General features: G+C 42.8%; 1 long non-coding RNA gene across 1 annotated transcript in view; it reads right to left on the minus strand.

The window, feature by feature from the left end:
• Positions 1-584: 584 nt before the first annotated feature.
• Positions 585-27,853, minus strand: part of LOC126481686 (uncharacterized) — a 35,067-nt gene continuing 7,798 nt past the window's right edge. The window contains exons 2-3 of the long non-coding RNA XR_007587615.1: positions 6,215-6,466; positions 585-906 (exon numbers count right to left, since the gene is read on the minus strand). This is a non-coding gene — a long non-coding RNA (uncharacterized LOC126481686). The remainder of the gene's footprint in view (positions 907-6,214; positions 6,467-27,853) is intronic.

A 27,853-nucleotide genomic window follows, 5' to 3' on the forward strand; every position in this document is an offset into this window, starting at 1 on the left:
ACCTAACTTTGAGAAATAGACAGATGTGTCGCAAGCAAAGGGTGACATGAATATAATCAATGTCCCAATACAGTGGATGCTGTCATTAGGTGCGCGTATGGAGCGGTAATTTCAAACTGCAGAAATAAACATTAAGTCTTTCGATCGATATTACAATATTTGAGCTCCGAGGACAAGAACCAACAGCAATTTATTATTTTTCTATTCTAACAGTGAAAATAACATGCTGTAGGACAATCTGAGACGTTACGTAAATGAAATAATTTTTGTGCCTGGTGTGCAAGATTAATTTTTCTCAGAGTAATTTATCAATGACTTTAAAAGAAAATATTTACGACTTCAGTGTTGTTATGGGAAGAGACTGTGGTGCATAAATTATTTGCTGCATACATTTTAATGTCACTTCCTGAATTAATGAAACAGGATTTCAATATTTAGTTGTAGTGATAAGGTATGAGAATATAATTCATTATAGTCGGGCTCAGCGACACATAAATAATAATCATCAGACATTATTCCTTTCTTTCAAATAATTCTGTTATTCTTGCTGCTACATTTTCATACATTTTACAATAACACGGACACAGCGCCACAACAACTTTAAACAAACAGAACGAAACCCATCACAAGGGAACATCAGGCTTCCGGTCATACCCCGCCATCCGGCCTTCGCTCTGTAGGAAACGTTCCCCGGAAAACGAACAGAATGGTACGTGTCCACCACATGGCGCCCAAAGTAAGATGTAGAAGGCGTCGGTTGCTGCGACGTGGGCGGGTCCAGCTCCATCGGTAGGACGAGAGGACACGGAGGAGGCGAAGGCTCCGTCTCCATGCGGTCGTCCCGCGGTATCGTGATGACACCCTCTGGGGGCGGCTGTCACCACGCTGTCCTCGGGATCCGTGAATCTTAGGGAACAGATACAGAAGGATCACCGTGCACGTGACAGTGGCGAATATTATTGTGATGCCGGCGCTGCAATCCCTCTGAGCCTGAAATGATATACATGCATGCCCCAAGTCGACGAAGGATCTCGCCTCGCGCCCACCATCCGCGGCCGCTAAAAGCCCTGCAAAAGACAATATCACGTGGCACGAAGCGATACTTGCCAACCTTCCTTCGGAGCCGGATACTGAGGTGGGTGGAGCAGGTGGCACAGTGTCTGGTGGCGGCGGCCGTGAGGCAGTTCCGCTGGCGATGGACAATCTCGTGGATCCGAACGATAGGAGGCGAGAAACAGTTGCAATGCTTGTTCCCTGGTGTGTGCTTTGCGAATTTTACCCATCTGCTGCTTGAATATTCTGTCAAAACGTTCTGCTTCACCATTTGACTGTGTATGGGACGGTGCAGTAATTAGATGCTGTGTGCCACTGCGTTCACAGAATGTTTCAAATTCATTTGACGTGAAGTGAGAGCCGTTGTCCGACACTATACTTCAGGCGAACCTTCGAGGCAAATAAATAGTGCCAAACACCTGAATTGTGCTACGTGACGTTGTCGAGATCATTGGCACAGCAAAAGTAAACTTCTATAAGAGTCCACCATAATCAACCAGCGAGTGTTCCAAAAAGGTCCAGCAAAGTCTATGTGGACACGTTGTCATGGTGATTGCGACTTAGGCCAAGGAGAGAATGTTTGTGGGGGAGCGGACTGATTTTTCGCACATGTGTGACACTATGACGTCATCTGTTCTATTTGGGTGTCCACACCCCGCCAAGTACAGTGTCGACGCGCTAACTGTTGCGTATTAACAATCCTCCAGTGTTCTTGGTGAAGTAATTGCAACAATTCTTTTCGAAAATCTTTGGGGATCAACACACGTGACTGTCCACTGTCATTTTGAACAAGAATCATACCTTGCTGTATAGCGACGCTATGCCGACGTGAAAAGTATCGGCGCACTACGGTGTTCTTTATGCTACGCAATGAGCGAGGTCAACATGTGCGAATGTATTGTAGCAAAATGTTCAGATCTGAATCAGCTTCCATGGCCTGTGCAATTTTCGTGTAGTTCAGAGGAAAGGACTGAAGCAATTCAGAATCGTGAGCATCAGTGTGACAACAAGATACAACAGAAGCGTCACATTATGTATCAGGGCCAAGACGTGAAAGTGCGTCAGCATTACCATGTTGAGCTGTCGGACGATACACAATCTCGTACTGGTATTGAGACAACAACAAAGCCCATCTTTGCAATTTTTGGTCAGTTCGTACCGGAACCGGATTCGTCGGATGAAACAAGAACTGCAATTGCTTGTGATCCGTTACTAAGTAGAATTTTCTACTGGTGCAATTTGGTGGCACCATAGACAATAGCCAGTGCCTCTTTCTCTATTTGTGAATAGTTACTCTGAGCTTTGGACAGCACTTCTGACGCGAAAGCAATAGGTCTGTCAGTATTACCAAATCTGTGCGAAAGCACTGCACCGATTCCGTAAGAGGAAGCGTCAACTTGCAATACAAATGGTTTATCAGGATCAAAGTGAACCAAGCACCGATCATTGAGCAATACATCTTTAAGTTTTTGAAAAGCTTCTGTCGAAACAAAGAGAACATTCTTGCGACGAAAGCGATGTAAAGCAGCTGAGATTTGTGCAGCATTCGGTAGGAACCAAATATAACAGTTCACTTTTCCTAAGACTGACTGAAATTCTGTGTTATTGCGAGGAACTGGCGGGTCTCGTATGGCTAACAAATGTGACTGAAGAGGATATATACCTTGATGTTTATGACATGACCAAGATACTGCAACTCAGGTTTAAAAAATTCATACTTGTCCAGTCTACACTTTAGTCTTGCGTCAGATAACACACGAAACAAAGCATGCAAATTTTCAATGTGTTCTTCAGATGTACGACCTGCTACGGCAATATCGTCCAGATAGTTTGAACAGTTTGATACTTGAGCAGTCAACTGTTCCAAATACTGGTGAAAAATGGCGGGTGCGGAAACACTGCAAAAAGGCAAACGCAAATATTTAAACAAGCCTAAACCAATGTTCATAACACACACTTTTTGAGGTTGTTCATCAAGCGGTATTTGAAGATATGCGTCGCGCAAATGAACTTTAGAAAAGCAGCGACTAACACCTAATCCGTCCATGAGGTCCTCTGGGCGTGGCAATGGATAAGTATCAGTCACAGATTGTGGGTTGACTGTCCAATTAAAGTTAACACAGAGGCAAATGCGACTTGAAGGTTTGGGGAGCAAAACGAGTGGACTTGCCCATTGACTAACTTGTATCGCTGCATAGCTCCGCGATCTTGCGATTCTTTAAGTTCAGCAGCAACTTTGTCTTGTAATGCAATGGGAACGGTTCTGGCCGGGCAAAATTTCGGCTGAGCGTTGTCTTTCATAGTAATATGTGCAACAAAATTGTTTGCCTTGCCTAAAGCTTCAGAAAAGAGATCGTGACATTCTTTTACCATGTCGTTAGCATTGAATGCAGTCACTAACAACACATTGTCCTGAATTTGAAAGCCAAATAAATTAAAGAATCAATGCCAAATATGTTCCCACAATCGCGTGACTGTAGCACAGTGAAAGCTACAGTTTGCGTATGTGAGCGATACATAGTAGGCAAAATACATTTTCCGAGAACGTGAATGTCTTGTCAATTATAAGCCGTCAGGTGTTCGCTAGTTTTAGACACGCGTGTGGAGCCTAACAGTTCAAATGTGCTACGATTCAGCATTGTAACAGAGGCACCCGTGTCCAGCTGAATTTTCACACGTTTTCCACTAACATGCAATTGAACAAAAAGCTTGTTGGACTGACGTACAACTGAAGAAACTGTTCACTTACTAGTTTCGCTCATGTTTGCAGCAGGCTTTGGATACACTGCACTGATTACATGGGCCCTGTGACCAGATTTTAGTAAGTGGGCAGAATTCTTATATTTGTTCCGTTGCAAACATACGTATTGTACGTGACCTTTCTTGCCATAACCGTAACACTGTGCTTGTCTGGACAGGCGGTCTCGGCGTTTGTGTCGTGAACAGCACCGACAGCGTGACTTAATTCTGTTCGTCTGTGTAGAAAACTGTTTGCGCGGCATAGAGAACTGTTTATGTGGAGTGGGTATTGCAAGCTGCCACTGCCTAATAGGCCAGTCACAAGCAACAGACGACTAACCCGACATATTAGTGACAAAAAATAAAAACACCTACAGTCGTCCTTATGATTTTATTTTATTTTGTCGCTACCAGTTTCAACGCTTCATTGCGTCATCTCCAGGCTGTTTTTGATGCGTTGAAACTGGTAGCGACAAAATAAAATAAAACCATAAGGACGGCTGTAGGTGTTTTTGATTTTTTTGTCACGATAGTAAACGGCCGTCGTCGCAGAGACCTCCTGCAAAAAGGATGGACATACAGCAGCTCGACATACTAGTGGCTGCTCAAATTTATCAGATGACACAGCACCTGAATCGTACCGATCTACTATTTGCACCATGTGCTGAAATGTTGGATCGGACTGCTTCAAATTCTGTTTCTAAGTTTCACATTAGTTACAATGTACACAATTGCATCACGCAACATAACATCTGAATATAAAGCATCACAAGCACATTTGAATTTGAATTCCCTCATCAAACGTTGAAAATCTATTACCCCCTCACGATAGAGCACTTGCCCGCGAAAGACAAAGATCCCGAGTTCGAGTCTCGGTCTGGCACACAGTTTTAATCTGCCAGGAAGCTCCCCTCACGATAAGTAGTGTTCTGACATTTTTTCTGCAACAAGAGAATTAGCACCTAGCTGCTACCACATCCACTTGTTGCTCATAATAGTTAGTTACCGAATCTAAAACCTGCTCATACGAAAATGCACTTGGTGTGGCGTTAGGGGATAATTTCTAAATGAGGAGGAACATAGCACTCCCTACCGTGGACAAAAAACGATGAGGGTTTCACTGTACCTCGTACGTTGTGAACAATTACGTGGCCTTCAAACTTTTGCAACCACTCGAGCCATTCCTCTTGTTGTTCATTAAACTGCCGAAAAGGTGATATGGCGCTCGGAGCTACTGTAGGTTCCTGCTGCATTGTATTGGAAGCTTGAGCGGTGAGTAGCTGCTGTACCGCATTTAGCAGAGTTGCAATTTGTTGTCTCTAGAACTGATACATCTGTGTTAGCTGCATTACATCTATCACTTGCAACTGACGTGCCTGAGCAGGGGGTGAAAAAGATGGGGTGCCCATGTTTGAAGAGACAAGCACAATAAACAGACAAGGCAAGCAATAAAAAGCAGCACATAAGCAAAGAAAAGTTCTGGGACGCCCACATGGAAAAACTGATCAGCAAGAACACTATAAGAGATACTGTTGAAGCAAGTAAACACATCCTTGCAAAGAAAAGACAATGTAGAATTAAGGCGCCAGCAAACAGAAAAGCACACGAAAAATGCGGCCGCGAGGCACAGGGTCTTTCGTATATCTCGTCGCCAAATGTTGGATCCTGCCGAGTTGTCAAAGATGGAGCAGCTAGAAAACCTACTTCACGGACTGCTAGAAACATTCAAGCAAATGGTATTGAAGAGTTTACCAAATGGGTCAATCACAATTCTTAGGTTTGAGAAATACATAGATGTGGCGCAAGCAAAGGTCGACATGCAATACGATCAATGTTCCAATACAGTGGATGCTGCCATTACTTGAGCGTATGGAGCCGCAATTTCAAACTGCAAAAATAATCAGACATTAATTCTTTCGTTTGATACTACAATATTTGAACTGCGACGACAAGCTCGCACAGGAATTTATTATTTTTCTGTTCTGAAAGTGAAAATAACATTCAGTGGGACAATCTCAGACTTTACCTAAACGAAATAAATTTTGTGGCTGGTGCGTAGGATTACTTTTTCTCACAGTAATTTATCCGTGACATTAAAAAAAATATTTACGACACCAGTGTTGTTATGGGAAGAGGCTGTGGTGTGATATGTAAATTATTTGGTGCATACATTTTAATATCACTTGCTGAATTAATGTAACAGCATTTCAATATTTAATTGTAGTGATATGGCATGACAAAATGATTCAAAATAATCTGGCTCAGCAGCACATAAATAATAATCATCAGAAATTATTCCTTAAATAATACTGTTGTTCTTACTGCTACATTTTCATACATTTTACAATACATACACACCGCAACAACTTTAAACAAACAGAACGAATCCCATCACAAGCGAACATCAGGCTTCCTGTCATACCCCGCCATCCGGTCTTCGCTCTGGAGGAAACGTTCCCCGGAAAACGACCAGAAGGGTACGTGTCCACCTCATGATGCCGACAGCAAGATGTAGAAGGCGTCGGTTGCTGCGGCGCGGGCAGGTCCAGCTCCATTGGTAGGACGAGAGGAGGCAGAGGAGACGAAGGCTACGTCTCCATGGGGGCGTCCCGCGGTATCGTGATGACACTCTCTGGCGGCTGCTGTCACCGCGCTGTCCTCGGGATCCGTGAAACTGGAGGAACAGATACAGAAGTGGCGAATTTGATTATGATGCCGGCGCTGCAGTTCCTCTGAGCCTGAAATGAGGTGCACGCATGCCCCAAGTCGACGAATGACCTCGTCTCGCGCCCATCGTCCACTGCCGCTAAAAACCCTGAAAAAGACAATATCACACGGCACGAAGCGATCCTTTCGAACCGGATGCTGAGGAGGGTGAGGCAGGTGGAACAGTGTCCGATGGCGGCGGCCGTGAGGCAGTTCCGCTGGCGATGGGCAGTATTGTGTATCCGAACGATAGGAGGCGAGAACCAGTTGCAATGCTTGATCCCTGATGTGTGCTTTGCGAATTTTACCCATCTGCTGCTTGAATATTCTGGCAAAACGTTCCACCTTACCGTTTGAATGTGTATTACACTCCTGGAAATGGAAAAAAGAACACATTGACACCGGTGTGTCAGACCCACCATACTTGCTCCGGACACTGCGAGAGGGCTGTACAAGCAATGATCACACGCACGGCACAGCGGACACACCAGGAACCGCGGTGTTAGCCGTCGAATGGCGCTAGCTGCGCAGCATTTGTGCACCGCCGCCGTCAGTGTCAGCCAGTTTGCCGTGGCATATGGAGCTCCATCGCAGTCTTTAACACTGGTAGCATGCCGCGACAGCGTGGACGTGAACCGTATGTGCAGTTGACGGACTTTGAGCGAGGGCGTATCGTGGGCATGCGGGAGGCCGGGTGGAAGTACCGCCGAATTGCTCAACACGTGGGGCGTGAGGTCTCTACAGTACATCGACGTTGTCGCCAGTGGTCGGCGGAAGGTGCACGTGCCCGTCGACCTGGGACCGGACCGCAGCGACGCACGGATGCACGCCAAGACCGTAGGATCCTACGCAGTGCCGTAGGGGACCGCACCGCCACTTCCCAGCAAATTAGGGACACTGTTGCTCCTGGGGTATCGGCGAGGACCATTCGCAACCGTCTCCATGAAGCTGGGCTACGGTCCCGCACACCGTTAGGCCGTCTTCCGCTCACGACCCAACATCGTGCAGCCCGCCTCCAGTGGTGTCGCGACAGGCGTGAATGGAGGGACGAATGGAGACGTGTCGTCTTCAGCGATGAGAGTCGCTTCTGCCTTGGTGCCAATGACGCTCGTATGCGTGTTTGGCGCCGTGCAGGTGAGCGCCACAATCAGGACTGCATACGACCGAGGCACACAGGGCCAACACCCGCATCATGGTGTGGGGAGCGATCTCCTACACTGGCCGTACACCACTGGTGATCGTCGAGGGGACACTGAATAGTGCACGGTACATCCAAACCGTCATCGAACCCATCGTTCTACCATTCCTAGACCGGCAAGGGAACTTGCTGTTCCAACAGGACACGTCCGCATGTATCCCGTGCCACCCAACATGCTCTAGAAGGTGTAAGTCAACTACCCTGGCCAGCAAGATCTCCGGATCTGTCCCCCATTGAGCATGTTTGGGACTGGATGAAGCGTCGTCTCACGCGGTCTGCACGTCCAGCACGAACGCTGGTCCAACTGAGGCGCCAGGTGGAAATGACATGGCAAGCCGTTCCACAGGACTACATCCAGCATCTCTACGATCGTCTCCATGGGAGAATAGCAGCCTGCATTGCTTCGAAAGGTGGATATACACTGTACTAGTGCCGACATTGTGCATGCTCTGTTGCCTGTGTCTATGTGCCTGTGGTTCTGTCAGTGTGATCATGTGATGTATCTGACCCCAGGAATGTGTCAATAAAGTTTCCCCTTCCTGGGACAATGAATTCACGGTGTTCTTATTTCAATTTCCAGGAGTGTATAAAGATTCCAAAACAAGTGAAGCAACACGATGGATGCTTCTACCCAAGTCACTGGTCTTGACACGTCTGTAGAACTCATAGAACTGGGTTAAGACCAGTCAGGAGCGGCGCTAATGTTCTCTTCGCCTAGTGGCCGCTTCTGTCACTTTGACGTCCTTGAGAGGGATCGATCAGCGTGCTATTGGTCGACGTATTCTTCGCAGCCATCTCTGCTCTACTGGCACGCTGGCGGTTGGCCTTACGCTGGAGCAGTAATGTATGTGTGAAATCATGATGTGATATCAGAGAGGGCCTGATGGCCCTAACGAGATCAGGATCAGTAAATAAATAAATAAAACTACTTGTGTCGGGCACTTCCGAGTTACCACAACATAATGGGGACTGGACTGACGGGAATGGGCCAAAGTGAAAGATTCAAGGATTACACTGTCACCATCTGAGCCATTTCACTGCTGTTGGATCACTACCATTAGTGCCCTCCACTTATCAATCACATCGACTTGTAAGAAATGTTCTTCTGACACCAGATGTAAAGTAAGTCAGGAAGGATGGCGTGAAAGGCATTCTCTGCTGTAGAAGGACGGAGGCATAGCAATACGTTTTGAAAGTTCTTTTTTGTTCATCACAAAAAAGCACATGGCAGCACGTCTGTAGAAGGTAGACAGCAAATGACAGTCGTTAAACCTTGCACTCAGTCACACTAGGTGCACATGCCACTGTAAGTGTTCCTCAGAGGGGTGATCCGGTGGGAAATGGCCTTGTTATCAGCACATTCCTGCTTCCGGCTGTTGTATTGTCAGTATGTTGTGACAGTGTCCCGGATTTGGGTGATTGGAGTGAGTAGTGCCATGTCCAGAGTAGTGGGAGACGGCGGTGTTCTCCAGAGTGACTAATGCTGTGGCTCTGCTTCTGGAGGTGTCGGACCCCAGTGGCAAGGAACCAGAGTCTATGAGGTGGCAGCAGGGTACCCCATCAGCAGGCTTTATGCTGTAACGTTATACGTATATAGGCGAGCTAGTTGGCCACTGAGATTTGGTACAAGGCAAGGTGTATTTATCTGCAAGGCTGTGCCGTCCTAGGGCAGGGAGCAGTGCTCCCAGCTATAGTGGACTTTGAGACAAGCTGAAAGATGGCTTTGAGAGCGTATAATAATTTAGGATCAAATATTCTTACAAATCTGAATACGTCAGTGATGTCAGATAAATGAGACCCATCCAATAACACAACAATATTTCAATATGTTTAAAAGTACAGAAGTTCATATTTCACAGTGAAGAAACATTTACACGTAAATCTCCGAATTAACAACTTTTAATCGTTTCATGTGAATTGAACAAGCACTATCTCAGAAGATAGCATTTCACTACATATAGTTATCATCCCTGAAATCTATGTACCTGTATCTATTTTATTCATTGATTTACGAAATCTTCTGTATTGTTTTCGTATTCTCGACATTTACACAGAAAACGAATACAGCATGACTACCTCATACTTTGTCATTATTTGACTTCAGGATCACAGCTGCGAATTAGCTGCAGAGCATGAAATCAGATGTGTGTGGATGACTCTACGACTACATCGAACTATTCTTTTTAAACAGAGCTGTGCGTAGCCCAAGTACGTAAAGTACGAATAGCCACAGGTGAAGACGCAAATGATTTGCTTGTACGAGATGCTGAATGGAACAGCAACTACACATCAGTGACAGTAAGGTGCCGTCGCCACGGAGAGAGTGAAGACATCCTATCAAAATCTTAGTTGATCATGAAAACGTTGTCAATTTACATAAGCAACTAAGATTTTCACTTTAGATCTGAAAATGACTCGGTAATGAGCTGAAACCGGTACCGGTAAAGAAAATATGCGTTCATGGCGTAGGATTTTTATCCACACACCTTTTGAATCAACAGATTGCATATATCTCCTCATTGACAATATCAAAGAACAACACAGTAACGATGAATTCCGATATTTTCCCTAAATCTACAAGCATTCAAAACTCAATTCCCCTCTGGGACCTATTATCAGTCTTTGCTTTGTTATTACCTCATATCCTGCACATTTTCTTTTGCACTGACATGTCTGAGATTTTGTGGATCCAGCCAAAATCTAATTAGCATACTGCCATTTCCTACCGCAAGAGACTGGCTCCTATCCTGTTCAGTCCAACTTTTCTGGGTTTTGTGGTTCCGACTGTAGCAGTAAAAGCGCACCTACCACAACCACACTAACACATCTGTTTCTCGCTGCTCCTACCGCTACCGAACCGGCTCCTACCATGTTCTTCATTTCACGGCTCCATGGAGAAACGAACAAACATATTGATGTTTCGCAGCTCTTAGCGCCTTCACACTAACGTCTCCTAACATATTACCACTAACGTCTGCTTCTCCCACGCTGCACAACTAAACCTGATTCCCATGAATCAGTACACCTTTGTGCCATAATCTACTACTGTTTTGTGTCCAATTAGGAAATCTTTTCCTAACAGGCCCTCAAACGGAAAATTTACCTACGTCACAATTCCATGAAATGTATATGTCACTAACAGAGCCCTTGCTCTTGCGACCTGCAACTCACGATCTATAGCACCTTCCACTGGCGAACCCTCGAATCTTATCACCAACTTCTCGATTACATATCTCCGCATTCCATAAGCTTCGCTTTTAAATCAGACTTATTTGATCACCTCTGGCTAACAAAAACGTCGTTGCCTTCCGTTTTCCGTTCCGTTCTCATTTGTGTAGTTAAATATCTTGCCCGACACGGTGCAATGCGTCTGCCTCTTTATGCCACCTTTTAGCTTTTCAGCTTCTTACATTTTCTTTTCACTAACCACCCACATTCGTTACAATGTCTTGCAGGGTCTCCTCTCTGATTCCGTTACATCACTGGACTCTGTGCATAGCGCGCTGTAAATTTAACTGCGAAAGCTTAAATGGTTTTAGCCATTCTGTTTCTCCATAGTGCACTTTAAAATCCCATTCAGATTTCGTTCGTCTACCCGAACCCTTGTTCTTTCTCTTTAAGCTTTCTTTCGGTTGCTGTTTCAAAAATTCGTACCTGCATTTACGTGCGCAACGAACTTTCGCCGTGTCCCCTGGTTTTCCATAGCTGTAACCTTTTAAGTCCTCATATCTCCCAGTCCTCGCCATTGTTGTTACATTCCTCCATATTGGCTTTTCTTTTGTTTGTGCAATACACATCTCCTCTGTGGAGGCTGTATCAACGTCTTCAGAGAGAATTAGTCTCTCCTCTCACCACATTTGAATTACAATAAGGCCCTGTATGAACACGTTCAATTTCAAAATCAGACGAATATTTTCGGCTGAGTCAGCTTCCTTCACAAAGCCCCTAACAGCTTCTCTAAAAAAATGCTGTAATACATCAATAGTCCAACCCCCTGTGGAATGGTCTTCCTGCGATCTATTCTGTTTTCAAACATTTTGGATGAATAATAATCCAAAGTCCTCTTGCAACGATAATTTTCCATAAAATGGCCCCTACTTGTACATCACATCAAGTGGTTCTCAGATCCTTGACTAGGAGTCTCCTCCTGGAAGATCTTACTATTCATGCTTTGTTGAACAGCTCATGCTGTCCTGGGGCCACTAATTCCAATGCACTATCAGAGTTACCATCGTTTTATTTCCTTCAAATGGTTGTGCTGTTGCTGGAATCTACCTGCTTGTCTCACGTTATTCTGTTCCAACACGTTTCCTCGCCTTGTTTGAGCGTCTCTGCAGTCAGTGTTTCCCTTCTGCGCTGACCTTCACAGCTGTTATCGCTTCCCAGCCACACTTCCCATGCCACCGCCTGAGCCCAACAGTCACACGCTTCTGAATGTGTTATCAGCTCTCTTACACGTGGCAGACCTCTCTGGCCTGTCGAGTTACTGATGTCGCCATCTCCATGAAATGATGAGCGCCCGTCCCACACCGCCAACTCGCCTAGCACGTGGTCGAAACTGCGCAGTTAAGGCACCTCCTTGGCCTGACAGAACAGCCTTCTTCTTTCTACGCCTCAAGGTTCCCTTCGCAGCTTGTAGGTACCATGCTATGCCAATCCACGACTAGAAGTTACCAGTAACTCACGTGAATGTACTATCAAGCTGTGGCCGGCTCTGTGACGCACCCTCGTTAACCTATGCTACCAGCACCACCACGGACCTGACTTAAAGGACACCCACCGATCTCTAGTCTAGTCTGTCTGTTAGTTCAGTTCGGTCGCTCTAGATTAAGAGTTGTCGCTCAGCATCTGTTGTTAATACGGATATTCGACTTCGCCTACCTCAAGGACTTGAATTGGATATTGCTTTGGACTTGCTGTTATCAAGTTAACTAAAAAAAAGATACCAAACATCAAGTGCTCACCATATTATTTTGCTCTCCGTCATAGAGCCAACAAACTCCTTGGTATCAACCAGAGGGACGACCAAATACGGTCAACCTTATCTTTCATGCTCATTCTTTCCCTGACGCCTGGCTGAGAACCTCCAAAAGTTATTTTGACCACGTGCTATATCTATTTCTCAAGTCCGTGACCTGGCTAGTACGCACACAGTGAGACTGCTTCTCTCGGTAACATCACGGAATAACGATGCCTATTTTTAGTCATCCACACACAAGAAGGTTGCCTATTTTTGGCAAACCCTACAACCGGTACCATAATCCGTAGCTTCTTGCACGTGGATCGTACTAGAGTTGTATCGTGTCCACTGTCTCCAATATTTAAATAACACAAATTACCTACTGTCCTGTAGTTTTCAGGAATGTGATGATTCCAAAGAATTTTGCACAGTCTGGATAAGTGTACAACTAAAAGTTATTAAGTGAACGAAACATCCTGCACTAGTAACGATAAAAAAAACCATAAATTTCACGTAAATGTGTTAGTTGATTTTGAGTAGTTGACGAAAATGTTACTAATTTTGAACTTAAACTTAGCAACTCTGAAGTTCTTTTACGAAATAATACGGCCAATAGCTAGTATTTAAGCACAAGCTATGAAATGATTGCCGGCCGGGGTGGCCGACCGGTTCTAGGCACTTCAGTCTACGGTCACAGGTTCGAATCCTGCCTCGGGCATGGATGTGTGTGATGTCCTTAGGTTAGTTAGGTTTAAGTAGTTCTACGTTCTAGGGGTCTGATTACCTCAGAAGTTAAGTCCCATAGTTCTCAGAGCCATTTAAACCATTTTTTAAATTGACTATGTTAAATGAAAATGTGAATTTACCTAATAACTAATGAAAATTATGTGAACAGTTAAGGTCAAAGTACGCCAGAGAGCACGGCTAAAAATGCAGAAACGTTAGAAAATGTTTGAATTTCGATTTGCATTATGCTGATCACTTTGTGATGATTCAAAATCAAAAGTCATTAACTAGTGGTGACACGTTACGCGATAATGACAGAAGAAAGGTGCTTTACTATAATGCCTACTATCTTCAATTTTTATTAATAATTTCTTTAGAAGAAAACATAACTCATTATCGGCAAAGGCTATAAATGAACACTGAATATATCACAAGCAGCAGCAGCAGAAACAATCAACGCCGAATACACGACAGCCAAGAATGACACAACACATAAACAAATACATGAAGTTACATAACGCCGTCGTATACGTGTAATTTAAAGCTTTCACGGCTTACGGATTGTTCCATAAAATTTTGGGAGAACTGCCGGATGTCTGCAAGCCACGATATTTCAGCGACTTCTGACTACCTTCACGTAAATACTGACGAAAATGCATTGAGTTCAAATACTTAAGACGCCGCCCGCAGATGCAAGATGTTATGTTGAAACTTCCTGGCAGATTAAAGCTGTGTACCGGACCGAGACTCGAACTGGGTACCTTTGCCTTTCGCGGGCAAGTGCTCTACCAACTGAGCTACCCAAGCACAACTCACGCCCCCTCCTGACAGCTTTACTTCTGCCAGTACCTCGTCTCCTACCTTCTGGAAACACCCCCCAGGCTGTGGCTAAGCCATGTCTCCACATTATCCTTTCTTTCAGGAGTGCTATTTCTGAAAGGTTTGCATGAGAGCTTCTGTAAAGTTTGGAACGTGGGAGACGAGACACTGGCAGAAGTAAAGCTGTGAGGACGGGGCGTGAGTCGTGCTTGGGAAGCTCAGTTGGTAGAGCACTTGCCCGCGAAAGGCAAAGGTCCCGAGTTGGAGTGTCGGTCCAGCACACAGTTTTAATCTGCCAGGAAGTTTGTTATCAGCGCACACTCCGCTGCAGAGTGAAAATCTCATTCTGGAAGATGTACGTTATTGGCGTGGTACGAGTAGATGCGCTGCTCGAGTGAATGTGCCTCTATTCAAAAATGTTCAAATGTGTGTGAAATCTTATGGGACTTAACTGCTAAGGCCATCAGTGCCTAAGCTTACACACTACTTAACCTAAATTATCCTAAGGACAAACACACACACACACACACCCATGCCCGAGGGAGGACTCGAACCTCCGCCGGGACCAGCCGCACAGTCCACGACTGCAGCGCCAAGACCGCTCGGCTAATTCCGAGCGGCTGTGAATCTGTTGCTGCACCACGCGTCCACCGTGGTGAAAGCTCGCTTTATAGATGTCATATCGAATGTTTCGTATGGTAATATACTAGAGCGACGACGGCTACACGGAGCAAGAAGTTTTCCTCTGAGAGGATTGCTTGCAGAACATCACTGGAAAACGCTGTCTCGATTAATAAGGGACTCAGGCTGTCGTATTTGCAGTGATTCATTGATGATTGAGCACCGAAAAATTGACATTGGCGCCACATTTTTCTTTATTTAGTCGTTTGACCTCATGGGTTGGACAGACTCCAGGAGTTCCTTCAATATCTGAACTCCAGACACGAGAACATAAAATATACTGTGACGGTGAAGAAATTTGTTTGTTTGCCGTTTTTAGACGTCTTAGTGCGACAAGAGTGATGGCACACTTTTGCATGCGATGTTTCGGAAGTCCGCTTATATAGACCCGTATGAGCGCACAGAAATGCAGCAGAAGCACATTCTCTCAAGCAGTTCATGCGCAATGGCAACCGGATGGCACACCTGGCACAAACGATGGGCGTTCTGAAGAGTTTAATGAACCGAGTCCATACCATCTCGGGTGACAGTAATGTGAAAACTGAATGGACCATCTGTAAACTGTGCTCTTGAGCAATAAATATGCGTCTCAGCAAAGAGCTCTACAGACGTGCAAAAGACAATATAAGCAAGAGGATGAGGCCTTCAAAACGACCGCTTATCTACCATATATAGGAAATCTTCGAGTAAAAATAGGCAGAATATTAGGGACAAGTAAAGTTAATGAAATCTTTCGTCCTCCAAAAAGCTCGGTGCTATTCGCATCTGTTAAACGAGCTGCGAAAGTCAAGTGTTCGCAGGATTCCCTGAGTATTTATCAAATCTTACGTAAGGCAAAGGACGCGGACAGTGCAGGATCGCACTGTAGAACACGAGCGGCATATTCGCCTCCTCCAAGTCAATAATCCCGCTATCGCCGAACAACGCATTTCCCTGGTGATTTGACGAAATACAGTGAAACAAAAATTGTGGCCGATATATTAAACATTTGAGGTACATCGTCAACAAAACAGTGGAAATACGACTGTCTGGCTCCCTCATTAATCGAGATGGAACTTTCCATTTAAATTATGAGTGTATTCCTGTTACATAAAAACTCCTTGCTGGCGTCGTTCTGCGATTTTACCACAAAAAGGCAATCGATGTGATATCGATAATGCAAGCTTTCACTGTAGACGGTACGCGGCGCATCGCACAGATATGCAGTGGAAGCACATTTGCTCAAGCAGCGCGTAGGGAACGCCAATTGGATATACCACACATATGTAGATGGGGTCTCAAATAGATGAGCTCAGAGCATTTTCGTTAGTCATTTCTGAAATGGCACAGGCGTACTTTGACCTGAAATGTACAGTGTAATGATTTGCTGACGTAAGTTGCTAGGCAACAGGTTCTTCCTTCCGTTTACTAGCAGAACTAATTATGTTTGGCCTGACAGTACTCTTCTTCCTCTTGAAGTCTCCTTAAATACTAACTGCACGATGGATCACACTTCTGCTGATGATCTTGACAATGGCTCGCCCAACACTTTATAACCATGAAGTTCACACGCTGAGTTGTGCATGCGTTTCCTCCACTGCTCTCGTCCAGCGTCGCCCACTGTCACTTGCAACTAATGAGTGCGTGCTTTCGCCATTACTCGCTTCCGGTCACTTGCAACTAATGAGTGCATAGTTTCGCCACTACTCCCTTCCGGTCACTCTCGCTGTCAACTTGCGGCTACGGCTTGCACATTTTTGAAAGCTAAGTGACGATAGTATCACGCCAAGGTTACTTTAGGAAAGAGATTGATAGTAAACTTGAGGAAAATATGACTGCCCAAGTGTTTATTACCTTCCTTTGTAACATTATTTTTGGGATTTGAAGTAAATTTGCGTCCTTACAGTATTTTGAATAATTGGTGTTGACAGACAGAAATTACTCTGAAAAATGGGGAAACAAGAATGTGAAGAACGTGAAGCATTGTGTTGTAGTGTTGTATGTGCTCCATGTTTCATTGATCTGTACTTGTAAGAACAGAGTCAAGGAAACTTCCAAAAATGCAACACAGCTTCCAGTACTTACAATAAGTCAAGTATCTATACAGACATCACTACAGAGAGTATTACAAAAAATAAAAGTGTACACATAATATGGTAAGTAAACGTATCATAAAAGATTGGAATAACGTTTGTTAGCATATCACAGAACACACAGTGTGTAACATTTCTGTTTCATAAGTAAACATACATTAATATACAGCGTGATCCATTGATCGTGACCGGGCCAAATATCTCACGAAATAAGCGTCAAACGAAAAAACTACAAAGAGCGAAACTTGTCTAGCTTGAAGAGGGAAACCAGATGGTGCTGTGGTTGGCCCCGTAGATGGCACTGCCTTAGGTCAAACGGATATCAACTGCGTTTTTTTAAAATAGGAACCCCCATTTTTATTACGTATTCGTGTGGAACGAAAAGAAATATGAATGTTTTAGTTGGACCACTTTTTTCGCTTTATAATAGATCGTACTGTAATGGTCACAAACGTGTAAGTACGTGGTATCACGTAAAATTCCGCCAGTGCGGACGGTATTTGCTTCGTGATACATTACCCGTGTTAAAATGGAACGTTTACAAATTGCGGAAAAAGTCGATATCGTGTTGATGTATGGCTATTGTGACCAAAATGCCCAACGGGCGTGTGCTATGTATGCTGCTCGGTATCCTGGACGACATCAACGAAGTGTCCGGACCGTTCGCCGGATAGTTACGTTATTTAAGGAAACAGGAAGTGTTCAGCCACATGTGAAACGTCAGCCACGACCTGCAACAAATTATGACGTCGAAGTAGACGTTTTAGCTGCTGTCGCGACTAATCCGCACATCAGTAGCAGACAAACTGCGCGAGAATCGGAAATCTCAAAAACGTCGGTGTTGAGAATGCTACATCAACATCGATTGCACCGGTACCATATTTCTAAGCACCAGGAATTGCATGGCGACGACTCTGAACGACGTGTACAGTTCTGCCACTGGGCACAAGAGAAATAACGAGATGATGACAGATATTTTGCACTCGCTCTATTTAGCGACGAAGCGTCATTCACCAACAGCGGTAACGTAAACCGGCATAATATGCGCAAGTGGGCAACGGAAAATCCACGATGGCTGCGACAAGTGGAACATCAGCGACCTTGGCGGGTTAATGTATGGTGCGGCATTATGGGAGGAAGGATAATTGGCCCCTATTTTATCGATGACAATGTAAATGGTGCTGTGTCTGCTGATTTCCTACGTAATGTTCTACCGATGTTACTACAAGATGTTTCACTGCATGACAGAATGGCGATGTACTTCCAACATGACGGATGTCCGGCACATAGCTCGCGTGCGGCTGAAGCGGTATTGAATAGCATATTTCATGACAAGTGGATTGGTCGTCGAAGCAACATACCATGGCCCGCACGATCACCGGATCTGGCGTCCCCGGATTTCTTTCTGTGGGGAAAGTTGAAGGATATTTGCCATCGTGATCCACCGACAACGCCTGACAACATGCGTCACCGCATTGTCAATGCATTTGCGAACATTACGGAAGGCGAACTACTCGCTATTGAGAGGAATGTCGTTACACGTATTACCAAATGCATTGAGGTTGACGGACATCATTTTGAGCATTTATTACATTAATGTGGTATCTACAGGTAATCACGTTGTAACAGCATGCTTTCTCAGAAATGATAAGTTCACAAAGGTACATGTATCACATTGAAACAACCGAAATAAAATGTTCAAACGTACCTACGTTCTGTATTTTAATTTAAAGAACCTACCTGTTACCAATTGTTCGTCTATAATTGTGAGCCACGTGTTTGTGACTATTACAGCGCCATCTATCACAAAGCGAAAAAAGTGGTCCAACTAAAACATTCATATTTTTTTACGTAATACACGAATTTGTAATAAAAATGGGGGATCCTATTTTTAAAAAAACGCAGTTGATATCCGTTTGACCTATGGCAGCGCCATCTAGCGGGCCAACCATAGCGCCATCCGGTTTCTCCCTTCAAGCTAGACGAGTTTTGTTCTTTGTAGTTTTTTCGTTTGATGCTTATTTCGCGAGAATTTGGCCCGGTCACTATCATTGGACCACCCTGTATACATAAGGAGTAACATCACTACTTTAGAAATTCTGAGTGTTATTGTCACACTGTGAGGTTATCGTCTCTTAATTCAATGTGCCTACATAACATTAATCATCATTTTTAACTAGCACAATAAATTTTTCATTAATTAATTAGTTCATGAATGAAAATTAATCTGTGTTTTTCACAGCGAAGGTAATGTACTAGAGCGCACAGAGGAAATATGTCTTCCATAAAGCGATAGTCAGTCATCTGCTCATGTATTGTCTTATAAATAGCTTACACATTTATGTAAAATACGTTTCAAAAATGTTTACTTGGTACAAACGAACACACTTCTTCCATTATTTCAGCATTAGAAGATGAATGTCAGCCATGTTCGGGAAGTAAATACTTCTCATAGTCATGTTTCTCACTGATTGGATCTATTCATCACTTACATATGTAGTTTGTGATCTTTTTAGTGGTACTAATGTAAGGAATAGAAACTCAAGTTTTAGCAGACAGTGGTAGTCAAATCAGCGTACTATCTCAATCGTTTTATGGTCACATTAAAACAGAATCAGACACAGTTGTGTGCCTTTTACGGAAGTGAGGTTAACAGGTTTTACTGGTGTCGGTTGTAAACCTATCGGGGCTCAAGCTGTCATACAATTTTCAATCAAGTGTTTTACAGACAAACATGAAAAACTTGACTGTACTTCAACGGAGTATAAAATACTTGCAGCTATGGATGTCTAGAAGGATATATTTCTCACAGTCAACGTTGTCACTTGTTAGCTCCATTCACCACTTAAATGTATAGTTTGGGACCCAATTGCGATTGTGGATGTCTAGAGGCACAAATTTCTCATAGTCCCCTTTCTCGCTTATTTTGTCCATAGTTTCTGACCTTTTTTAATGGCAATATTTTCCGCAATATATAAGTAATCTCCTCTACAAAATCCTTTTTATGGAGCATCTTGGTCGAAAACATCATATAATGAACTGATGTCTCTCTAGTCATGAACATTTGTTAATTTCTTTGGAGATTCATACATATTATTACACGGCATGAAAGTTGATCTTTCCTACCCTGATAACGTTTCAAACTGGTAATGTTATGCTCACCTAATTTTCTACCTATTGGTATACCAGAAAGAAAACAAAGAATGAGGAATGGTCTCAATTCTGAAAGCTCCATTATAAATGAGGCTGAATTTCGTAATTCTGTGTGCGTGCTTGCCCCATGCCATGAGCTTGTGCTGGCAATATGCGAAGGTGTATCTTTATGTGGGGATCTTTCCAAACTCTTGTCTTTTAGATCTATAACACTGTTCAACTGATGCTGAATGTGCCTTCAAAACACATTAATGTCTGGAGATTCTTTCAGCCTATCCATATCCTAATTATTTCGGTATTCAATTGTCAATTATTGGTGTTCACGTGAAACCACTTGACTGAAAACCGCATCACAACTTGAGCCTTAACAGCTTTACTGCCAACTTACTTAATAGCTTTACTACCAACCTCACACCCATAACCTCAACTATATCTATGTTTAACGTGTTCCTAAAATGTCTGAGATAGAATACTAATTTGATTGTCACTGTATGCTAAAACTTGATTTTCTGTTTGATACATTTCTATAGGAATCACGATTTCTACACATCCTTCTTATTCACTATTACTGTCCTCCCATTACAAGTCTTGTTCAACTTATAAATAGATCCATAAAATGCCACCCTGTTCAGATAGTTTATCTGGAGGTTTTTTCAACTTCTAGCTACTTCTTTCTTCGGTTTTAAGCAGTAAATGTTTCATTCCTTATCTATTTAACAAAGCAACAATTTCATTATGCTCATCATACGTCCAAACATAATACTTTCACTTCATACAGATTGTAATCGTCCGATTGATTTGTTACTTAATTCGACTATCGGAAGTTGCATTTCTTGGCCCATATTACAATTTGCATCTGTCTGTACAATTCCATTGACTACGTTACATTCGCGAACGCAGTTAATGAAATTCTGATTTGTCATCACCTCATATGAATTATCCTCCTCTCTATATTCAATAACTACCTCTACATTTCTCTGTATCACTTTCAGATTGCTCCCCCCTTTCTTTTCCTACACTTCATATTTATTAATACACTTCATATTCTCCTCATTGTTCCTCTCTGTCTTCCACTGTCTTAAACTGTAACACATTTCATCGAGTTGCCTAAGACATTACATGCCATCTATTACTTCGACTTCATTGACTCTGACAGTTTGCTTTGTCACCGCCAGACACTGCTATTATGGGCACAGCAACACTGGTAGAGCACGCCAAGCCCATTGCTGCTTCAACTAGGCCGACACTTTCTTTCGATGTTACATTCAGCTCAATATGTAAATGAAATTCATTATCTTTGCATTCATTTTCATGTACACCACTTTCAAACTGAAATTGCTCACTATCAGTTATTGGCCATCCTGCTACTATTACAACAAAAATGCAGTCTTGGTTTACGGAATCACTCGTTGCTATCCGCTCTAGCTCGTTCAGCTACTGTTGCTCATCTGCACTTTCCAAAACTATTTTCGTAACACTACCTACTATGGCTTTCCATTCTAGGAGCAACCCCCTGTCTCCTCTCATACTCCCGACCTACTCTGACAAATCTCACGACGTATTAATTATGTTATTGTCTTGCTTTTATTATCACCGGAGAGCCGTTTCTGATAATTATTAATACTATGGTGAGGATCCTCATTGCTCCAGTACCATAAATCGAGTTATTTTAGCCGCCTATAGAATTTTGTACCTGCAGAGTGTGAATAGGCGTACAAGTGAAAGTTACTATGCGAACGAAAAACGTTCCAATAACAACCATATGAAGCATATATTTCACGCAGTTTTTTTATCTGATTTTGATTTGCTGTTGTGGTCTTCAGCCCTGAGACTGGTTTGCAGCTCTCTATGCTACTCTATCCTGTGCAAGCTTCTTCATCTCCCAGTACCTACTGCAATCTACATCCTTCTAAATCTGTTTAGTGTTTTCATCTCTTGGTGTCCCTCTACGATTTTTACCCTCCACACTGGCCTCCAATACTAAATTGGTGCTCCCTTGATGCCTCAGAACATGTCCTACCAACCGATCCCTTTTCTAGTCAAGTTGTGCCACAAATTCCACTTCTCTCCAATTCTATTCAATACCTCCTCATTAGTTATGTGATCTACCCATCTTATCTTCAGCATTCTTCTGTAGCACCGCATTTCGAAAGCTTATATTCTCTTCTTGTCCAAACTATTCATCGTCCATGTTTCACTTCCATACATGGCTACACTCCATACAAATACCTTCAGAAACGACTTCCTGACACTTAAATCTATACTCGATGTTAACAAATTTCTCTTCTTCAGAAACGCTTTGCCAGTTTACATTTTACCTCCTCTCCACTTCGACCATCATCAGTTATTTTACTCCGCAAATAGCAAAACTCATGTACTACTTTAAGTGTCTCATTTCCTAATCTAATTCCCTCAGTATCACTTGACTTAACTCGACTACATTCTATTATCCTCATTTTGCTTTTGTTGATGTTCATCCTCCTTTCAAGACACTGTCCATTCCGTTCAACTGCTCTTCCAAGTCCTTTGCTGTCTCTGACAGAATTACAATGTCATCGGCGAACCTCAAAGTTTTTATTTCTTCTCCATGAATTTTAATATCTACTCCGAATTTTTCTTTTGTTTTCTTTACTGCTTGCTCAATACAGACGTTGAATAACATCGGGGAGAGGCTAAAAACCTTGAGTAATTAACGAATATGTCACTAATTTTGAACTGAAATTTCAAAAGTGCAGTTGTTTTATTAAATAATACGTTCACCAGTAAACGTTACGAGAATGATCATGCTCAATGAAAAGGTGAATCTACGTAATAATTAGTGACATTTCTGTGAACAGTTACGGTCAATGTACGCGAGAGGGCTCAGTTGAAAATGCAAAAACCTTAGAAAACGGTTGAAGGTTAATTTCCGTTCGACTGATCACTTTGTGATGATTCAAGACCAGAAGTTATTAACTAACTGTAACACTAACGGGATAATAATAGAGAAAAGCTATTTCACTGTACTGATTGCTATCTTCAATTTTATTAACCATTTCTTTCTAACTAACAAAACTAATTGACAGAAATGCGATAAATAAACACTGACTGTGTCACAATCGGCAGCAACGGAAAGCAATAACGGATTTGCTGTGTATTACCGTTCCAGTGTTTTAAATAATTGATGTTGACAAGTTGACAACAGAATAACAAAATCATCGGCCGCGCGTAGTGGCCGCCCGGTTTGAGGCGCCATGTCTCGGATTGCGCGGTCCCTCCCGCCGGAGGTTCGAGTCGTCACTCGGGCATGATTGTGTGTGTTGTTCTTAGCATAGGTTAGTTTAAGCAGTGTGTAAGTCTAGGGACCGATGACCTCAGCAGTTTGGCCCTTAGGAATTCACACACATTTGGACATTTTTTTAAATCCTCCCATCTATAGTATCTGCTCCGGCGTATCGATAAGCGCTAGCACGAAGATGAAGAACGCGAGAGTAGAGAAGGCTGTCAGTACGGGGCCTGAGTCGTGCTTCGGTAGCTCAGATGGTAGAGCACTTGCCCGCGAAAGGCAAAGGTCCCGAGTTCGAGTCTCGGTCGGGCACACAGTTTTAATCTGCCAGGAAGTTTCATATCAGCGCACACTCCGTTGCAGAGTGAAAATCTCATTCTGGAATTTTTTTTATTGCCTCTATTCCTCTGCCTTATTTCTGAGCTCACTGCGATTCAAATAGAGATGCAGAGTACGTTGAAGTATTAAGTTAACTTGTAACGCGTAATTTTATACTACTATTTTTCTGCTGACGGTGATACAAGCCAAGATAGCGTTAACTCACTATTGAATTTTTCGGTCTTCATATTCTCATTATTCGCTATAAGGTTTATCTGTTTTCTGTAAAATTAAAATTACGCAAAGTTTACACACTCTTATAGCTTTTAGCAAAATACCAATCCTACCGCGCGGTAGCCTCGATAGGGTTTTTATATTATGCTACATATCTGTATCTCCAAACTGCGGCAGTATTTATATAGTTCTAATAATGGTATTACTTACAGCAAAAGAATTTTGCGTGTACATACGAAGTGTTTTCATCGTCATGTTTGTAGTGACAGCAACAATTTACAGTCAAAGCTATTCGACAATGCAGGTATTTGACGAAAAAAATAGCGTTCAGATAATGCACAGGTTAATAATTTGTGTTGAAAACATTGCTGATGCTATTGGTTATGGACACAGCAACATTCAATCGTGTTCGTTGCACCACCGGTTTTCAAACCGACCGCACAGGTTAATGACCCTTTCCACTCCAATGTCGAGTGCCACTCGACATCGCGAAATTTGTTTTCCGCTCCGATGTCGAGCCTCATTCGACACGACTTTTCGAAGCTCTCAGACGTATTTTGAGTCTACTAGGCATTATTGCTGCAATGTGCTGCCGTCTAGGAGAACTAGTGTTAACTCGGTGTCGAACAGTAGCAGCTGTGTTAAGTCAAAGATTGTAATTATTACGTTCAAGTCCACGCGCTCGAAATGGCTAGTTCTTCACGTACAGTCCTCTCTGAGGAAGAGATTTTAGATCTTTTAGAGCTATCTCTAAGTCAAAACGAGAGCGAAAATGATTTTGATTATGATAGTGATTCACTTCAAAACAACGAATGACAATGACGAAGAAAACAGTGACAATGTGCATGTTTCTAGTGATTCAGCAGAGGATTCGTGGCGAATGTGGAGCGACACTGACACTGACTTCACAGATTTTCCTTTTGACGAATCAAAGTGTGGATTTATAACAGAAAGTAGTTGTGTTCCATCATCGCCTGTCGGATTCTTTCAATTAATTTTTACAGATAACCTATTTCAACAAATAGCAGATGAAACGAATAGGTATGCTACATCAAAAATACGTAAAGTGACACCACTTCCATACATTCCGCATGGTGGAACTGGAGAAATGTTACCATGGAAGAAATGAAACGCTTCCATGGTGTACTACTGAATATTGCATTACGAAAGTGTAAGAACTTGCAGGACTTTTTTTTTTTTTTCAAGAGAATGGTTACAATCATCCAACTTATTTCCAGACTATTTTAGTCGCCGACGATTTATGCAGATTTTCTGGGCACTTCATGTTTCTGACCTGACGAGCGCTACACATGTCAACAGTCAGGTTCAGTCACGTCTGAGTAAAGTGACAAATGTACTGAATTACTTGTCTGGCAGGTTTCTCGAAATTTATCGACCATATCAGTATTTAGCTACTGATGAATCTACAGTACCGTTCAAGGGTCGTGTATTATTCAAAATGTACAATCCTAAAAACCAACAAAATGGGGACTCAGACTTTATGTAATTTCGGATTCATCAAATGGTTATATCTGCAGTTTGATACCCAATTTTGGCGCTGTAACAACTGAGTCATTGATTTGTCCACACTTGAATTTTTCTGAGAGAATAGTTCTTCAGCTGCTAGCTAATATCACAGATGCTACAGGGCAATCAGGGTATCATTAGTACACTGACCGTTTTTATACAAGTGTTGCATTAGCTGATGAGCTGTTGAAACAGAACATGCATCTCACAGGAACGATTCAGGCCAATCGCAAAAACCTTCCAGCTGCAATCAAGGAAGGAGCTCTGCGTCTAAGGAAGGACGAAATAAAATTCCTCTGCAACAACAAAATTATGGTTCTGGCATGGCAAGATAAACGAACAGTTCTCATGCTTTCTACAAAAGCCAATAACTCAGTGTCACTCATAGAAAGGAGAAACAGAAAGGAAAGGGAAGAAATAAAGAAACCAAATGTGATTATTGATTATACTTCAGAGATGGGTGGAGTTGCTCGATCTGATCATTTTATTTCCAGTTACGGTTTTCTAATGAAAAGTCTCAAGTGGTGGCGAAAACTATACTTCTGGCTGTTGGAGGTAGGACTTGTAAACAGCCATTTACTATACAAGAAACAGTGTGAGAAAAACAACTTGACAATACCGTCTCTAAAGCGTTCCATGAAAGTGTTATAAGAGGATTAGTTGCCGAAGAAAGAACTCAAGGACAGAAACGAGGACGTAGTTCAACTTCTGATGACGAGGAATGCATGAATGGAAAGTTGCACATTACCAACAAGCTTCCTGGGACAGAAGAAAGAAAGGTGGCAGGCGTGAAACTGTGTATTACTGCGAAGCATGCTCACGAAACCCAGCTCTCCACCCTGAAGAGTGTTTCAAAAAATACCACACAATGGAAAGTTTTGTACTGTAAAAGCTTACGTAAATATATGAAGGAAAGCACACATTTTGTTTTAATGTATACCCCAATTGTTGGCCAACGGCCACATTGTTTCCACAAAGAGATCTGCGCAAATCTCTGCGGTGCACTGCCGCCCAGGCGGCGGCGATTTAAATAAGAGCGCGCGGAGCCGCCCTGTGTCTGCCTTACGGAGCGCAAGGGGTTAATGATTTGTTGTGGAAGACATTGCTGATACTATCAGTTTTGGACACAGCAACATACAATCGACCATCGTGCTACGTGAACAATGCATCTTATTACACAGAAAATAAGCTAACGCTAAATCACAGCAAGACTCAGTTTTTACAGTTTCAATCACACAATTCAACAAAACCCGACGTTTTAATTTCACAGAATGGGCATGTGATTAGTGAAACTTGGCATTTCCAATTTCATGGTTTTCAGATGACAGTTTACTATGTAGTAAACTGTCATGGAAAGCCCACATTCAGGATTTTTTTCAAAGACTTAATGCTACCATTTTTAATACTCGAATGGTATCAGAAATAAGTGATACTACGACACGAAAAGTTGTCTACTTTGCTTATTGTCATTCGCTTATGTCGTATGCTATTATATTTTGGGGTAAATCTTCCCATTCTCAAAGGATATTTTTGTCTCAGAAACGGGCAGTTTAGGCAATAAGTGGTGTTAGCTCGCGAACCTCTTGCGACCCCTGTTCACTAGTCTGTGTATTCTCACTTTGGCCCCTCAGTATGTACATTCTCTATTGCCGTTTCTTGTTAACAATATCAACTTTTTTCACTCAGTTAATACTAGAGAGAAATCCAATCAGCAATTGGATCGCACTTCCTTGACTCTTGTGCAGTATACTGCTGCATACATTTTCGATAAGCTACGACAATAATTTAAAAATCTTAGCGGTAATCTACGCTCTTTCAAAACGAAACTGAAGAGTTTCCTCAGGGGCGAGTACTTCTATTCTGTAGAGGAGTTCCTTGAAAAATTAAGGTGATTCCTATGTTATATTGTTGGTTGCGTTTACGTAAACATATGGCTTGTCTTCCATGACCTTGGCGATTTGCTCCTCAATTGGGTCCTACGGAACTAGACGCGTAAAATAAAAAAAAATTGAGAAATGTGGTGAAAAAGCATCATCAAGACTACCCGCCTTATGCTTTTAATTTTCTGCAATGCGAACAATACTGTCTTATACGATAGATCATTGACAGTTGAGACTCTAGGCTCTCCATGTTATCTTCCACAAACCGCTGTAATTTTTAGATAGCTATGCGCTTGATTTAGTGAAATGTCGTAGGAGATGATCCGTGCTGAACAGCCAGTTGCCATACTAACATACTACCCTATCAAAAATGTCTGGAGACCTATTATTGGATTTTAATAGTGTCTCTCCACCCTTCGCTTTCATGGCCGCCTGAACTGTGCTTGGTCCCTTTGAATGAAGTATGTGAATGTCTATGGATGAATGACAGTCCATTCTTCCTCAAGCGCCGAAACGAGAGAA

Source organism: Schistocerca serialis, chromosome 5, assembly GCF_023864345.2.
Source record: "Schistocerca serialis cubense isolate TAMUIC-IGC-003099 chromosome 5, iqSchSeri2.2, whole genome shotgun sequence".
NCBI classification, from domain to species: domain Eukaryota; kingdom Metazoa; phylum Arthropoda; class Insecta; order Orthoptera; family Acrididae; genus Schistocerca; species Schistocerca serialis.